This window comes from Varanus komodoensis, unplaced genomic scaffold (genome assembly GCF_004798865.1).
Source record: "Varanus komodoensis strain SLA01 unplaced genomic scaffold, ASM479886v1 scaffold5, whole genome shotgun sequence".
Lineage (NCBI taxonomy): Eukaryota > Metazoa > Chordata > Lepidosauria > Squamata > Varanidae > Varanus > Varanus komodoensis.
The window spans coordinates 32,899,819-32,917,393 of NW_025336087.1; positions in this window are offsets into that span (position 1 = coordinate 32,899,819).

The following is a 17,575-nucleotide window of genomic DNA, read 5'->3' on the forward strand; positions in this document are numbered from 1 at the left end:
TTAATGAGGCAACTGAAAGTTAAGATTGGAGTGCAAATATTACCTGTATTACCCATTCTACAACTAAATGTAATAAATGGGTAGAAATGACTCCTTGCTCAAGGGTTTGCTCTGATCCAAGTGCTAGTCTTTAGGACTGAACACTGAGGCTTTTGGAATTCTTTACAGCTTATGAATGTGGTAATAATAACCCAGCTGAGAAGACTGGCACAGGAAAGTGATGGGGCATTGAGGGATGCTTATGTTCTTGTAGATCTCCTTGAAACTTGTATAGCATAGAACTTAACCTGCATTTTCCTGAGTTTTCCAAAGCAGTGCAGAACAAACGTATCTGACATAGATAGTAGCCTCCGTGTGTCAAAGAGCCAAACCACACTTTACACTAATTGCAGAGCTTGTAGATGTGCTTGCTCTAGTATAAGCACATGCAATCTCAACTCAGATTGGGACCGCCATGCACTAAGAGGGAAGGACTCAACCTTTCCTCTACACATGTGCACACAGCTTCCTTTCCAAGATTTCCATGCCAGCAAGGGACATTTACAAAAAGGAAAAGGTCTCCATTGGCATCACCATTCAAACCAATATTTCTTCATTGTGGCCTCTGTGCATCACACATATGGGTGCTGCGCCTGCACAGTGCCTTTGGCCGGAAGATTACAAGCTAACGGTTTTTGGCAGGAAAGCTCCGCTCCCCCTCCCCTACAGCCTATAAAGAGTGGAGCGTCTGCCATTTTGTTCAGTCTTCGTGACCGCCAGTCGCTGTGCCTCGTGCCGCTTTCGACTGTTGCTCTGACCGTTTCTCGTATAGTTAGTTCTCAATTATTCTCCCAGTTATTATTATCCCTGTTAGTTCTTGTTGCCTCTTATAGTTCTTGTTAGTTCTGTAGTTCTATCGTTCTACCTTCCTTTTGATCTTCTATTAAAAAAAAGCCCAAAAAAACCCCCCAAAATATATTCTTACCCTCTGCACTGTCTTCTTTTTCCCCTTTCTTGCGATGGCCCAGTGAGCGGCTTTCCGCAAATGCGCGGAATGTGGGTCGAAGATGTCTCCATCTGACCCACATGACCTATGCCTCCTCTGCTTGTGGGAGGGGCATAGGACTGACAAGTGCTCTCACTGCCTGGCCTTCTCTAAGCAGGCCAGGAAAAATCGTGAAAACTGCCTCCGGAGGCTTCTGTGGGATTGGGCTCTCATGCAGTCCGACCCACTCGTCGCTCTGAAGCCTGGCTCTACTACGGTGGTCCCGCCCTCATGCCCTTTGGACGAAGGCACGTCTACCATGGGGGCCCCACTCGCTTCTCCAAAGAAAAAGTGTGAGAAGCGTAAGCATGCTGATACTGACAAATCAGCAAAGGCCAGGAAGGAGAAGCCCCCGAAACCGACTCAGAAATCAAAGGATCCGGAGTGCCCATGGCATTGTGACTCGGGCTCGACGGCCCCCTCGGTACCGACAGTAGCCACTGTACTGACTCCACCCGATCTGGTACTCCAGGAGGCTATGAGTGTCACCCCCCAAGGGTCCCCTCGACTTGTGGCTGACCTTCCTACCGAGCCACTTCCAACTCTTCAGCAGGGGTCAATTTCTGATGGGGAAATTCAAGACTCTTCCCCCAGGGCTAGGTCGCCCATGCCTATGCCCGTAGCCATGATGGAGGCGGTTGTGGAGATATCCCCACCTAGGGTCCGCAGGAGTCGCTCGAGGGAACAGCGATCCGAGGGATGGCATCGCTCCTATCCATCCTGGGGTGAGCCACACTCTACTGGGTACTATCCCGCACCTAGGGATCGGTTTCCACCACCCTCCCGCGACCGTCTGCTGTCCCTGGACCCGAGGCGCGCGTCCCCGATTCCTCGGGATGAAAGTAGCCGGTCCATCTCGCCGGTGGAGTCCTCTTCTTCGGCTCCCCCGTATTACAGTGCGGACTCCAACGACTTGGACATCGACTCAACCTCTCCCGATGTCACTGTGACCTCCCAGGGCCCTGCGTCACCAGACGAGTCTCACGTCTCCTTCGCGGAGCTGATGTCCCGGCTTCTCCAGTCCCTTGATATCGATGCCATCCAGCGTCCAGGACCTTCGACGGACAAGTTTTATGACGTCATCCACGGGGAGCAGTCCACCTTGATCGTCCTGCCCTTGATCACCACCCTATGGCAGGCAATGACGCAACCCTGGGACTTGCCTTCTCACCCTCAACCCACATTGTGGAGGTATGAATCCATGTACCGAGTTCGGGAGAAGGACATTCCATTCCTCCTCCGCCACCCCAAGCCAAACTCGGTCATGGTGGAGTCCTCCCAGGGTAGAGAGGCAAGAGGCCACACCGTTCTGAGGGATAAGGAGGGATGTAAGATTGACTCCCTGGCCAGGAGAGTCTATGCAGCCTCAGGCCTGGGGCTGCGTATTTCGAACTACGAGGCAACGTTGGTGAGGTACCAGTACTTTATAATGCAACGCCTCCACAACATCGTCTCGACCCTCCCAGACCACCAGGGTGACCTGGCCAGGGTGATGCAGGTCGCCATTCAACAGTTGTCCACAGCCAGGCACCATGTGGACACCAACTCAGGAGCCTTGGTCGGTGCTGTCTCTCTCCGCAGGCATGCATGGTTGAGGAGTGCCAACTTCCCGGAAGAGACTAAATGCCGAATTGAGGAAATGCCCTTTGACGGGTCCGGGCTTTTCCATTCCAGGACCGATCATAAGCTCAAAAAACTCCATGAGTCCCTCATGACTGCCTGACGGATGGAGCTCCAGTCTCAACCAAGGCGTAAGTGGGCATGGACCCGTCCGCCCTATAGACAGCCTTACCAGTCCAGGCAAAAGCCCCAGCACAGGCAGCAGCAGCAACAATGCCGCCGTCAACAGCCCCAACAACGCTACCAACAGGGCCGCCACTGTTATGATGGAGATAGGAGGCAGCGTTGACGGGACTGGCGAACCATTCCTCTGACCCATCCCATACCCACCCCCCTCTCATCTGGGGACCGGCTGCGAAGCCGACTCCCCATTTGGGAGTCCATTACATCTGACCGGTGGGTATTGTCCATCATACAGCATGGCTATCGGATAGAATTCAACATGGTTCCTCCATCGAGTCCGATCCGGTTTACATCATGCTCACCGGTATTGCTCGATGAAATACAACAACTTCTTCGTAAAGGAGCGATTCGTCAAATAACTCAACATGACAGACTTCATGGATTCTACTCCAGATATTTTACAGTCCCCAAGCGGGATGGTGGCCTACGTCTGATTTTGGACTTACGTAATCTGAATCGATTCATCGTGACAAAAAAGTTTCGAATGACCACCCTCCAAAATATTTTGCCGCTGCTAAGGAAAGAGGATTGGTTCACCTCATTGGACTTGAAGGATGCCTATTTCCATATTGCGATCCATCCCAGTTATAGGCGTTTCCTTCACTTTGCTGTTGCTTCTGATTTGTACGAATTTACGGTTCTACCCTTCGGTTTGGCCACCGCTTCGAGAGTGTTCACTAAATGCATGGCCCCTGTCTGCGCTTTCCTACGCCTCCAGGGCATACAAGTTTATCCTTACCTTGATGACTGTCTCCTGGTCTCCAGGTCTAGGGAAGCACTCCTCACTTCCATCTGTATTACCTGTGCCTTATTGGACGATCTGGGCCTATGCATTAATACCGAGAAATCTTCTCTTCTTCCGGTACAGAAGGTTACATTCATCGAAGCCCATTTGGATTCGATGTTGGAAAAGGCCTCCCTCCCTCAGGACAGACAGCTGACTCTCGCTCGCCATATCCATCGAATGCGACGAGATGGGATGGTTCCAGCGGAGTCCATCCAGAGGCTTCTAGGACATATGGCTTCCTCCGTTGCTGTGGTACCACATGCCAGACTTCGACTTCGTCCTTTGCAGCTATTTCTCAACAAAGTGTTCCATCCACAGAGAGATCCACCGTTAAAGTTGCTTCGAGTTCCATCCTCGGTGCTCCATTCTCTACTATGGTGGTCGGTCCCAGCCAATCTGACTGTTGGGGTCCCCTTCAGGCCCTGATGCCCATCGATAACCGTCGGTACCGACGCGTCTCTTCTGGGATGGGGAGCGGTATGCTCCAGCCTGTATACCCAGGGCACATGGACCCATCAAGAGTCCACGAATCATATCAACTTCCTGGAGCTGTTGGCAGTATTCAAAGCCCTACGTTCTTTCGAGGATGTTCTTCAACATCGGGTTGTTCAGATAACGTCGGACAACATAGCCACCCTCTTTTATCTGAACAAACAAGGTGGGACGAAATCTCCGACCCTGGCCAGACTTTCTATGCAGATCTGGGACTGGTGCATTTCGAGAGACATTACACTAATGGCAGTCCATCTGGCCAGTACGGACAATGTGGAAGTGGACCTTCCCAGCAGACACATGTTCACCTCCCATGAATGGGAGCTAGATCCTCAGACACACGACGATCTTTTTCATCGCTGGGGGTTCCCCGACGTGGACTTGTTCGCCACCCAACAGAACAAGGTGTGCGAGACTTTCTGTTCGAGAGCTGGAATTGGGTGTGAATCCCTAGGGGATGCCTTCATGATCCCATGGAACAACCTGAATTTCTACGCCTTCCTGCCAATTCCTCTTGTGATGAGAGTCATAGTGAAGATTGTATATGAGCGGGCCACGGGGATACTAATTACTCCTTGGTGGCCATGTCAACCTTGGTTTACCACACTGCTGGACATCTCTCACAGGAAATACCTTCATCTTCCACTGCTTCCGTACCTCATAACCCAGCAGGACAGTGCACTTCGCCATCCAGATATACTATTGTTAAAACTAACAGCATGGCGAATCTGATAGTTAATTTTGCTACATCTGTACCGACGGCAACTTCAAGTAGTTCGAATCCTGCCTTCAAATCCGCTGCATTCAGAACCTTCGAATCCGCTGCTGCTCCTTCCTCTTTTGATCCACCAGCACTGTCGGATCTGACGATTGTTCTGTCGAATCCGACAACCTTTCATCCGGACATTCAACACATCTTGGATTCCGCTTTAAAGCCTTCTACACAGAAGTCTTACGCGGCTAAATGGAGATGATTTTTCACCTTTGCCAAGTCTCGTTTGTTCTCTCCATTTACATCATCGATACATCAAATTCTTCAGTTCCTCTTAGAACTACACCACTCTGGACTTAAACCATCTTCGATTAAAGTGTATACGGCGGCAATCGCCTATCATCGTGGCATGGTGGACGGATCGTCCATCTTCTCTCAACCTACTATTAAAAGGTTTCTGAAGGGGCTTTATAATCTGAATCTGTCGATCAGGCCAGTAATGCCTACCTGGAGTCTCTCTGTTGTTTTGCAAGCGCTTACAAGGGCTCCTTTCGAACTGTTGGCAACAGTCGATTTACGTCTTGTTTCATGGAAGACAGCATTTCTAGAGGCGGTTACCTTGGCCCGAAGGGCCAGTGAGCTCTGTGCTCTCCGTGTAGACCCACCTTACCTCAACTTTCATAGAGAAAAGGTCGTCCTGCAACTCGATCCATCCTTTCTCCCTAAGGTGTCCACACCCTTTCATATGGGACAAGATATTATTTTGCCTGCCTTCTTTCCGTCTTCATCGACTCTGTTAGAAAGATCATTGCACTCACTTGATGTTCAGCACTGCTTAGCCTTCTACAGATCTAGGACGGAATCTATTCGGCGCTCAAATAGACTTTTCATTAAATATGCTATCAGAGATCAAGGCACCCCTGTCACTCCGCAGAGGCTTTCTAAGTGGATAGTCCATACTATCACTTTGTCTTACCAACTGGCTAAGATTGACTTACCCACAGCTCCTCGAAGCCATTCGACTAGGGCTGTTGCTGCCTCCTCTGCCTTCACATCGGGAGTACCGATTGACAATGTATGTCGGGCTGCTACTTGGGCGAACCCTTGCACTTTCGCCAAACATTATAGTTTAGACGTTCAAGCTTGACAAAATTGCTCCTTCAGCAGAGCCGTTCTTTCATCTGTTCTTCGTTGAGGATACCTCCCCTCCTCCATTACGGTAAGCTTGTTAATCTGCCCATATATGTGATGCACAGAGGCCACGACGAAGAAAAGCAGGTTGCAGTCACACAACCCACCCGCCAGCCCCGCTCGGTGTTGGTGAGTGGACTTTTTCGTCGGTACCGAACATTTCCATTATTTCTCGGTACCGATGTTGTTCACAGTAGAACTAATTTTTCCACATGGGGCGTCCGGTCGTCAAAGACTGAACAAAATGGTGGACGCTCTGCTCTTTATAGGCTGTGGGGGAGGAGGAGCGGAGCTTTCCCGCTAAAAACCGTTAGCTTGTAATCTTCTGGCCAAAGGCACTGCGCAGGCGCAGCACCCATATGTGTGACTGCACAGATGGCCACTCGAAGAACATCAGTTACAGGTAAGCAACCTGCTTTTCTTTTTCTGTTTCAGCTTTAAGATTGGTCAGTCTGTGTAAATGGAATGTTCTCATTATTAAAAACAAAAATATTCCGAGTTGTTGCTTGTGTGAATCAGTGCTTCCAAAGCATCCATGTCAGACAGCATATCTGCACTCAATCCAGGTACAGACAGGAAATAATGCACACTAATAATAAGGGGTCTTGTTAATCAGATGCATTATCTTTTCTTTTTCTGTATTGTGTAGGGTCATGAGCACATCCAAGCTACAGATTCCTGCCCCTCTGGGATGCCGAAGAGTGTTGGTGTGTTAAACTCGTTGTACCTTAGGCTTGGCTCTTCTCAGGGCTCTAGACAGTCAGTGAGACAGGAGTGCATTGGATAGCATGACAAAGGACAGAGAGCAAGGTGTCAGCTGCAGGAGTCTCATAGCCCCTCCATGGAAGGGGGATCACTCGTAATCCATTTTAATGGGGGAGAGGCATTGCAGCTTTGCTTTCTTCTCCGGTAAACTAGGTCCCAGTTTAGTCTATCCCTGCCAAAATGGAGGTTTTGAAGACAAGATGCAATCAAAATACTTGAAATGAACCTCTGCATAACAAATCCACAGCAAGAGGATAAGCAAAAGTTGCCACTTTCTCCTTCCTGAAGTAAAAAGCCTGGAAATGATCAGTAGGGGGTGCTACTTAGCCAGGGTGCTGTTGCTGCTCCTGGCCCCAGGAAAGAGTCCACAAATAGAACATATAACTGCACGGTGGATGTTCCTCTTGTAATCCCAGGCATTAGAAAGAGATCCCTGAGCCTCATGCCCTTCAGACATCTCAGAGTTCCTATCAGCCAGGCTGAATGCCCATACCTTCCATAGGCAGGTCTAAGTGGCACCATCTGTCCTAGGAGGCATTGATGGGGATTCCCTGGGTCCTACCCAAATGCCATGAGGTTATGTAGGGCAACTCCTTTAATCAACCCGTCTCCAGTCCAAGGTTCCCCACCTAAGCATGGTGCTTGGCGCTCCCACTCTCAAGTTACTAACCAACAAGATTAGTTGGTTGGTATATACAACACTGTATATATTTTAATTGTTATTGTTTTAATGTATTTTGTATTTGAGGTTGCAAGCCACTCCGAGGCCTTGGCAAGGGGCAGCATAGAAATGTTTTAATAAATAAATAAAATAAATAAGACCATTTTCCTAGACTTGACTTAGAAGGGTTTCAGAATTAGGAGATCTTTCCTCTGACAAGGACCTATATGTCTAACCCGGTCTTCCCAGGTATTTACATGCATCCTCCCTGGATCTAGAAGGTGATTGTCTCTCTGGAAATTGACCTTTGGACTTTGCTCTTGGATTGAATAATCTTGGACTCTGTTTACTTGAATTTATTGTCTCACTGACTTTTGACTCTGGACTGTTAAACAGGTGAGCCTCTGAACCCACTGCAGGACTCCATCCTGCACCTGTGCCCTGGTCCCAACCATAGTTGCCTGCTGCCCATGCTCAGGACATTACAAGGGCATCCTGAACAGCCTGCTAGGGATTTAGTTACCTCAGTGTCTCTTTGGGGAAGGAACCCCCTAACTATGTAGGGCAGCCACCTAGCTGTCAATTACCTTACTAGCCACTATAATATAGGTGGGATGACTTCTGCAGAGGGTGCTTGGCAGCTGAGTGTTCGAGAAGGTGCTTTTATCTTCTTAGGAGGCCAGCTAGAATGCTCTGTTGGCCTGCCTGGGAATGTACCCCTTTTTGATCTCTCCAGAAGTCTTGCACTTGGAGAAGACACATTAATTCTTTGCTCCCAGTGAATGTCTGCTCTCCTTGAGTGAGGGAGGCTCATCCTCGTGCTGGCCAACTTCAGGGCAATTAATCTGGCTAGACAGGGTTCTCCTCTTCCTCCACTGGCTAATTGCACCACAAGGTTCCGCAGCATTAAAGGGGACCATCTACTACATCCAAATGGGCAGAAGAGTCAAGTGGAGCTTCCTGGGAGGGCCCACTTGCTCTGGGAAATTCAGATCACGTCTGCCTTCCTGGTTCCCAGAGGTGGGGCCTTCCCAGAGTTAGTTGGCTTCCTGCACTCATGGAGAACAAAAGTTCACCAGAGAGTAAACAATGCCCAGTTGTCTTCCAATTTTACTTTGAGAAAAGAAAGTAACGTTAGTATATTAAATTCAGCAGCTTCGAAGGATGCTGTGCCACATGTGCATTTCCAAGTCATGCAACTGTGCACTCTCGCCCTTGAAACACAGTAGCCTCATTTTCCTGTGTCAGAGGACAGCAATTGCAACCTGAAGCATCCCGGCACATCATGCCAGTTGATGTTGCCAGATTCTTAACTAATACTTCATTCTGGACAACAAAAATTCATGTTTCCAGCTGAAAAAAAATCTCTAATACATGGAGGTATAAATAATCCAAAAGACAGGATGCAAAATATGACTCATGTTGTAAACAAGACAAAATGTTTACAATTCCACCCTGAAATTTGTTTTCCCTCGGACTTTTAAGCCAATCCTTACATACAGGATTTGTGCTGCTATTTGTTCACTATGTTTGGGAGTTCAGGTTGGCAGGAGGAGATGCTTCTGTTCTCCATTGCCAGCAGTATTGTTTCTGGCTAGCTCCACATCCCACTTTATGTACGATTTGGCCTTTTCCATCCCTGTTTGGTGAGATGCTGCCTGAATTCCATCTTGGACCCTCAAGTCCTGCAACAGTGGGGGATTTCTCAGAACACTTTTCTTCCAGCGCTGCTTCAGCAGACTCCTGTCTGTCACTTTCTCACTTCCTGTTAATTGCTGCTAGTACTGACTGATGCTGCCCTGCAACGCAGCTCCATTAGCCCTCCAGGACTGCGATATCTCAATTTTCCTTAGACAAGTATTGCTGGCGTTTTCATGACACCCTAATTGTGAAGGAAGGAAGGAAGGAAGGAAGGAAGGAAGGAAGGAAGGAAGGAAGGCAGGCAGGCAGGCAGGCAGGCAGGCAGGCAGGCAGGCAGGCAGGCAGGCAGGCAGGCGCTGACAGATGATCCTTAAGCGATGGGCACTCAAGAAGTTATGCTCCCTTAAGCAAGTGTGATGGGGCTTGCAAAGTTCCAAGCTAGTGATGCCTTTGTAACAGCTGAAAGAAGCAGCCTGTGCTGAAGCATCCACGAGTTTAACACACAAGTATTGTCCAAAGTGCATTTTCTGCTCCTTAAAGGAAGAAAGCGATGAATTGATTTAAGGCTGGGTGTAAAAAGCGGCCTTTAAATAGCTCGGGTCATTGGTAAACGTGTCAATTTCGGTTTCGCTTGCTGTCGCCTGAAAGAGCTGTATGCATTTCATTTCCCTTTCCTGCAAATCAGTTGAAATATTACAGCTCAGCCTCTTCTTAAGTGACCCTGTTAATGGCCTTTAAATACCATGCAAGAATGGAAATGAAACCTGGCAAAGCCCACAGTAAAGGGATTTACCTTCGCTTCAGCCAGCAGCTCTGCTGCTGGCTGTTACGCCTCTGAGTCTCTGGAATTGCTCTTAATTAGGTTATTCCCAAGGATTTCATTGTACCCCAAAACTGTCCTTTGGAATTACAGGTACTTGCTTTAGATGCCAGCAGGTGCATTCCTTATTAAAGAATTGCTTTAAAAATAAATGTGAAAATAAAAGTATGGGGACTTTCTAGCCTTCACCTATTTGAATAGAAGCTGACTTTGAACAGATGGACATTTAAACATTCCATATGCTATACACAATGTATGCCATTTTCTTGGGGATGCCACTTTCTATAGCCTGATGCTTTCAAAATTGGCAGACTCCAAGTCTAGGCATTTCTGCAGACATTTCTTGCATACCTGCACTGTGGCAAAGGTAAGGTAACCAGGGGACAAACTGTAGGAATGAAGGTTGAATTTAGGGGAGTTCACCTGCATCTCCTCATGCTTGGAAGACTTTCTGAGGGGGTCAGGTGGCAGGTTCAGCTGTGGGGGAAGAGTTGCATATCTGTACACAGGTGAGTAGGGCTCCTCCTTGGCAATGGGGGCTCAGACTGGCCCTAGATCCCCCTTGGATGGAGTGACTGTATGCCAGGGGTGTTGAACCTCAGGCTTGGGGGCTTCCCTGGATGGCCATCTGGTTGCTCACCTTTCTTCCAGCCACTGATGACCTGGAGATCTCCAGATTGTGTGTGAGCTTTTCTTCATTCAGAAAGGGTGAAACGCCTCTCCTAAAGGTTAATGGTCAACAGTAAAAACTTTCAGGATTAGGAGTGACATATTTGGCCTGCTGCTTTTGTCTTCAGCCCTACCTGCCCTGGGAATGTCATCCCAAGGAGCTTCTCCAAAACAGAGCTCAGCTTTCAGTCTGTAGGTGATTCAGCACACCTTCCCTGCTGGCTGGAAAGGATGGGGGCAGTAGTCCCTCACATCTGGACTGCTAAACTAAGGACAGCTGCATTAGGGCCATATGTACTGAGGGCCTCTTCACATGTATATGTTGCCTGGGGTGGCATTATGCGGCCCGACTCTCCAGGCTCACAGATTGGGAGCATTTGTTCAGAATGTCTTATTCCTACAGCCTAGTTAGGTGCTGATCCTCTCTTGAGCCATGCACTTGTCAGCTTATACCACAGGATCAATGGCATTCACTTGCAGTGAAAGAAGAGATGCCACGGGGAGAAAGACATCTCAGTTTTCTATCACACTTCCCTTAGATAAAATGAACTAAGGCAGAGAAATGGCTAAGGCACATTCTCCTAACTCACAAACAGTCAATTAATTTACATTTTCACTTGCTCCCACCCCATGATGCATTTAATGATTTTTCATTTGGATGTTGGTACATTCAATCTGTAAGGTTGATACTTTGTTGCCTTACAATTAATTTTAAAGCCACTATAAAGCCACTATCCAAGGAATGGTTAAATGAGTCTTGTCTGTCCAGCTGTGGCCCTTCCCTAGGAACCATCAGGTCCTGGTGCAGGGGATCTGTTCAAAACAGAAGACCCTCCCCGAGGAGTTTTGGCTGGAGGCAGCATTGCAGTCATTTGGACACCAGCCACTTTATTTGCCCAGGCACTTGGTTTTGAAGTTGATTGGATGTGGTCCCATTGCAGTAACTTCAAGCCCTTGAACTTCAAGACTTATGCCCCTCTTGTGCAGGGTGGGGGGAGCAGCAGTGGTGATCTTCACTTCTCACCCTGCATTTTCCCCAGACAAGCTGTTTTTCTGCCTAGAAACAGCATTGCAATAGGAGAGGGATGGATGGAGGGAAGCTGGAGAGGCCGTGGGATAGTCCAGCTTCTGGCCCCTCCAATTTCCCGCCACCCCCCAGTGGTATCTTCCCTGTTGCCTTTCTTCAAGGTTGCTTTCCCAACACCACAGAGCAGCTGATGCAGATTTTCGCTTGGCATCTGCCAGGGGGAGGGGGGCTTGGAGCACCAGTTCCCAGCTTGGAGGTCAACGCACTGTCTGGGACTTTGCTTCTGGGGATCTGAATCATCCTCCAGTCCCTCAGGCGCTGCCCAGGGGCACAAGATTTCTCCCTCCATCGCCTCCGTCTACAGCTTTACAGATTTGTTGCCTCCCTGTTCTATTTTATGATTATGTTTTCATTTTATGTTGCATTCTTATTACTGTAGCCTGCTCAGAATCTGTAAGGATGAAGGGCAGAGTAAATATTTTAAAAATGAAGACAGTAGTGGTCCTTGAGCAGCTTCATGCCATGCTTCATAGTGAAGTGGAGAGACTGTGCTGTGGCCACGCAGGGACACTGGGCTGGCATTGGCTCACTAGCGGTGTGGGGGATCTCATCCTTCACCCCAACTCTGCCCAGGATGGCCTGTTGCCCTTAACTCAGTGGCAGGAACTGGATCGAGCATGCCGCACTGCACAGCAGCCTTTTCCCAGCAACAGTGCATTGGTTCCTGCCACAATGCAAACGATGTGGCCTCTCCTGGCTCTGGGGACTCTTAGATGGGTGCCTGCGCTTCAAATTTTTCCATTAATCTGTGGGTACAGATCCAAGCCATCTGTAACATGACACATTTCAGATATAAAGAACAGCTGAAAGTCCAAGGCAAATTCTGCAATTTGAACTGAAATGCAAACTTTTCAGTTCTGGCTACAGACCCCAACCGGGGGTGCAGAATGCTTGATCCAAAATATGGAATTAAAATGGCTCCTCCATTCAAGAAGGGAAGTCAAAAAACAAAACAAAGGATTGCATTCATTGTTAGTCCTATTCAGTGTAAGCCCATTGAAATTAATGGGGCTTATGTTAGACTAACACTGGATGCGACACAAAGGGGTTCGGAGCACACACAGAAGCAGCCTTCATAATCTGTGTCTCTTTTATCAACCTAGTTGGAGTTCTGCTGAAAATGTCTTCACATTTTTGGTCCATTCTCATTCAGTTTCATCAAAAAGAAGTTCATAGGAGAAATGTGCATGGATTTGATTATGAGGTAGTTGAAGAGAATGTGTGAGTCCCGTCTTTCCTGAATAAGCACCCTCTGAGAATTCAGCAACTTCTTTGTCCTCTTGCGCTGCCATTAAGCCTGGGGGAGACATTATGAAGAAACCCTTCCCATAGCGGGTGTTCAGATCCGGGAATGCAGGCAGCCTGGGAGGAACAAAAAGAAGTGCAGTAGGAAGAAAAAGAACACATACAGGCAGCAGTCTGGGTCACCTCGCAGTAATTTGGTAGCTAAAAACATCGCCTGAGGACAAGCAAAGTAAATGACAAAGTGCTCTGAGAATGAAGCATTAAAATGGAAGCCTCTTCCATGGCAGATGAAGCTTTCAGGAGAATGGGCCAGCATTCGCTCCGTGAGTGCCCTGGAGATGAAGCCCACACTGCCCCCACAGCACCTGTATTGCAGACGGTACAAAATAAGGGCCAGGCTGCCAACACAGCCGCTGCTATTGCCACTTACAACGGCGGTGCTAAATATTAAATGCCTTTAGGCAAAAAGAAGGAAGCTGTGCAACATTCACTGCCAACGGCGAACCCTCCCAGTGAGAAATTGAAAGAGAATCCCTTCTCCTGCAGGAGAAATGTGGTAAAATTGTCCTCCCAAATTTCATGCCCACAAATAGCATACGTCAGGACTTCAAGAAGCTATTTGCACACAGTTCTATCAGTGGAGACTGGTGCATTCAGTCTAAACAGGGTGGTGTGTGCACTCTGGCTTGTAGTTAAAACTTGAAAGGAGTTATCAGTGGTGCTGAAATTGAGCTCCCAGAACAATTTTAGCTCTGTAGATGGCTCCTTAAAGACAGCAACATTAGCTATCTCCTTAAGACTATACAACAGTATCTTGTTCCCAAGAAAATCTCCTCCTCTCCCACTGCCAGGCAGGGAGAGGACTGCAGCGATGGTCGGAGGGAAACTGAAGTGAGTGGAAGCTGGCATGACGGTCCCTGCTGATCAAAAGTCCTGGTGCTTCAGCCCCGACAATCCCGGCTCCACTACACCTGTGGTTTGTCATTAGGACTGTGCTTCAGGAGCACACGCTCTGTCCTCATTTTGTCTTCCTCCCCTGTTGGGCAAAAGAACACACACAGAAATGTCTCAGGCAGGGGAGAGCAGTTCTACAAAAAAAAAAAAAAAATGCTTGTGCAAGAGAGTCGTTCAGACGGTCTAGTGAATGAAAGCACCATTCAAAGCTGTAGAAAATAATCCTTGAAATTGCAGTTAAAGCCTAGGGTACCATAATTATGAGATTTGTCTCAAAAGGAGAAACAAAACTGCAAAAAAGCTGGCATCCAGATGAGATGGATTTAACTTGTTCAGTGCCACTATCTGGATATAGAGAATATCTAGTGCAGTTTTAACAAGTGGCTTCTCACAGATGGGGATCCTTTTTTTCTCTCAGCCCCACCCCATTGTTTTACATTAATTATTAGACCTGCCATGATATTGTTTTGCATTATTCTAAAGAACACATGAAAAAGCCATGCTGGCTCCATCCAGCACCTCTTCACACAGTGGCAAACTGGCTGCTCGCTGGATCCCTCAAGCAGAATTGGTACAGCGCTGCCCTCCTGGCCAAGCTGTCCAGCGACAGGTGCGTGCAGGCGTATTGCCTACATTCCAGAGGCAGCTCATACCTCGCAAAACCAGTACTCATTGATTGTCTTCTGCTCTATGAATTTGCCCCGTCCCCTTTTAAAGCCATCCATCCAAGCTGGTGGCCGTCACTCCTTCCTGCGGCTAGGCATTCCACAGCTGAGCTCTGCACCGTGGGAGGAAGAACTTTCTTGTATCCAGTCTGGATATCCTAAGAATCAGGTTCCTGGGAACAGTCAAGGTTCCAGTAGTATGTGACCGGGAGAAAGATGCATAATCTTGACCTCCTCTATCATGTTTCCCCTAAGTTGCCTTTTTCTAGGCTAAATAATCCCAGCTCTTACAATGGTTCCTCATAGGGGGAGTTTCCCCAATGCCTTGATCATTTTGGTGGCCCTTTTCTGCCCCTTTTCAACCCTACAATATCATTGTGATTTAATGAGTAGAACTGCACAGTATTCTAAATGTGGTCACACCAAGGATTTGCATAAGGAGAATATGCTCTTGCTAGTTTTATCTTCAATTCCTTTTCTAATGATGCCTACGTCACGGCCTTTATCACAGCTGCTGTATCCTGGGGCAACATTTAACCAAGCTGTTGACCATGACCCCAAGTCCCCCTTCTTGATCAGTCCCTGTTAGCCCAGAACCTATCAGGCTGTACTTGAAATTGGGGCTCTCCCTCCCCACCCACAACATGCATTGCTTTACGCTTGCCTACATTGAACTACATTTAACACCATGATGCCCATTCTCCCAGCTTGGAGAGGTCTCTTTTGAGCTCCTCACAATCCATTTTAGTTTTATCCACCTTAAATAGTTCAGAGTCTTCGGAAAAAATGGTATTTTCATGGCTTATTTCTAATTCCAAATAATTCATGAATAGGTTGAAAAACATTGATCCTAATACGGAATCCTATGGGACTCAGTATGTGTCTCTGTATACATACTTATTTGGGTTTATTATAATAGGTACCATTTTAATATTTTGTATCCCTTGTGCCATACCTGTCGTCAGCTGCTTTCATCTCCCTTCTGGAAAGAGAAGTAAGGGATACATATGAAATTACATCTGCAGTCTCACAGACACTTACAGAAGAATAAGTCCCAGGACACTGAACTTCTATCAGAGCTGATATGTATAGGAACATGCTGTCAAAGAGTGGAAAGTGAAGCCCTTGGACAGGCCTGTCTCCCTCAGAACAGGGAGGCTGAAGTGTTGGGCAACACGGCAGTTGTGCGTAGCCACCATAAGGGCCATTTTCCTACTAGCTTTGTGGCCTATTCTTCATTCACCCACTTCTCTTCCTTTCCAGGTCTCTAACTTCACAGTAGATCCTGAGATAATTCCTATACTTATAAGCTGCCCTAGATCACCACAATATCAATTTTTCTTGTTCGTGTCTTACAAACATTTATAAAATGGGGAATAAAAGTTCAATACGTTTAATTTGTGTTTCCCTCTCTTGATGGCCTATGTTCTACGTGTTTACAGAATATGAACAGCAGGAAATTGCCATGGGAACCTGGTCTGCGTTATTTGTCCAGAAGTGGCCTTGTTTATCTTTTCTCCTTCCTTTCCTTTAGTATTATTTCAGCTGGCACAAACAAACAGCATCCCATTTCATCAGCTCTAAGAAGCTCATGCCGTGGACTGCAGCACAATCAATAAGAACCACAGCACACGTCCCCAGATGCATTCAGTTAAATGCATCTGGACAGCAACAAGTTGGGGAAGGCTGAATGGCTGGCCCACATGGTTTTCCTTTTCCCTATAAAGGCAGAAGCGGGTTCAAATCTGCTCTTTTCTACAAAACCATCCTCTAACTGAGCAAGCCCTGATACACTCAAAGGAGACCAAATGTCTATGAACTTGTTAATTTGGTTCTGTTTAACTTCCAAATCTAGAAAGTTTGAACTCAAGGTACCCTGGTGAATGACCAGGCCATCCGCAAAAGGCAAACATCATAACAGCTTCAGAATTGAGATGTGAGATTGCAAATATAAAAGAATGGGGAATGTGTGAGCATAAATTTGGATGTGTTGCTCTGGTTGTTACCAGTGGTGTGAAAATGTGTAACAAACTTGAGATTAAGAAGAAAAGAATGCAGTTAGCAAAGTCTACACTATGAATATTGCAATTAAAATAGCTAATTGGACTGCTATTTTTGCTGTTTGAATAACAGGGCTCATCTGTAACACATGCCTTGCACTCTCCTTGCATTTCAAAAGCTAAACTAAAACATGCTAATGATCGAAACCTACTTAGAGCTTTCTCCTTCACACTAAAATGTGGCAAAACTATGCTACAGCACTACTGTGTTTATCTCTAGACATGCAAAAGTTGAGGCAGAAAACTTAAATGGTTAAGGAGAGATGCTAAAGTAAGAAACTAAAGTTAATTCCCCAAAGTGAGGTTGCCTGTGTCCTCCAAACTTGGAGGATTACAAATAGTCCATGCAGGGCAGGAGAAGCATGGAAGCAAAAGTTCCTTCTGCCTACCTCTTGCTCTGTAAACCAGCTAGAAGGCTGATTTTTAGCTATCTGGGATACTTCAGTGGGGGAGGGAAGAAGGCTGAGGTTCCACCAGGAGACAGTTTTGTCAGTCTTCTCTCCTCCATGAACCCTGGAACATCCACTACCCCTGCCCCTGGTTGGTTCTTTCCATGCTGGCTATGAGATGGAAGAGCTCTTCAGGGGCAGGTCCCCATTGCCAGAGTGGGAGCAATTTTCTAATCTCCAACCTGGGAATCTAATAACTCTGTGTCCCTCCATGTCGTCTAGGGGTCATGGGGTTGCTTTGCCCAGCAGGGAAACTTGATGCAAAAAGGCATCTTCAGAAAATCAAAATACAGTGGTACCTCGACTCACGAATGCCTTAGTTCATGGCCAAATCGGGTCGCAAACAAAAATTCCATGAAAATTTTGACTTGGGTCACGTACTCCGCATTGGGTGGCGACCAAGATTGCAACCATCTCCCCCCCTCCCCTCGAGTGGGGAGAGAGAAACATAGAAACATAGAACTAGAGTGAGTCAGAAGGGGTCTCCCAGACCATCTAGTCTGACCTCCGGCACCAGCCGGCTCTGCTCATGACATGCCCACCATGAGGA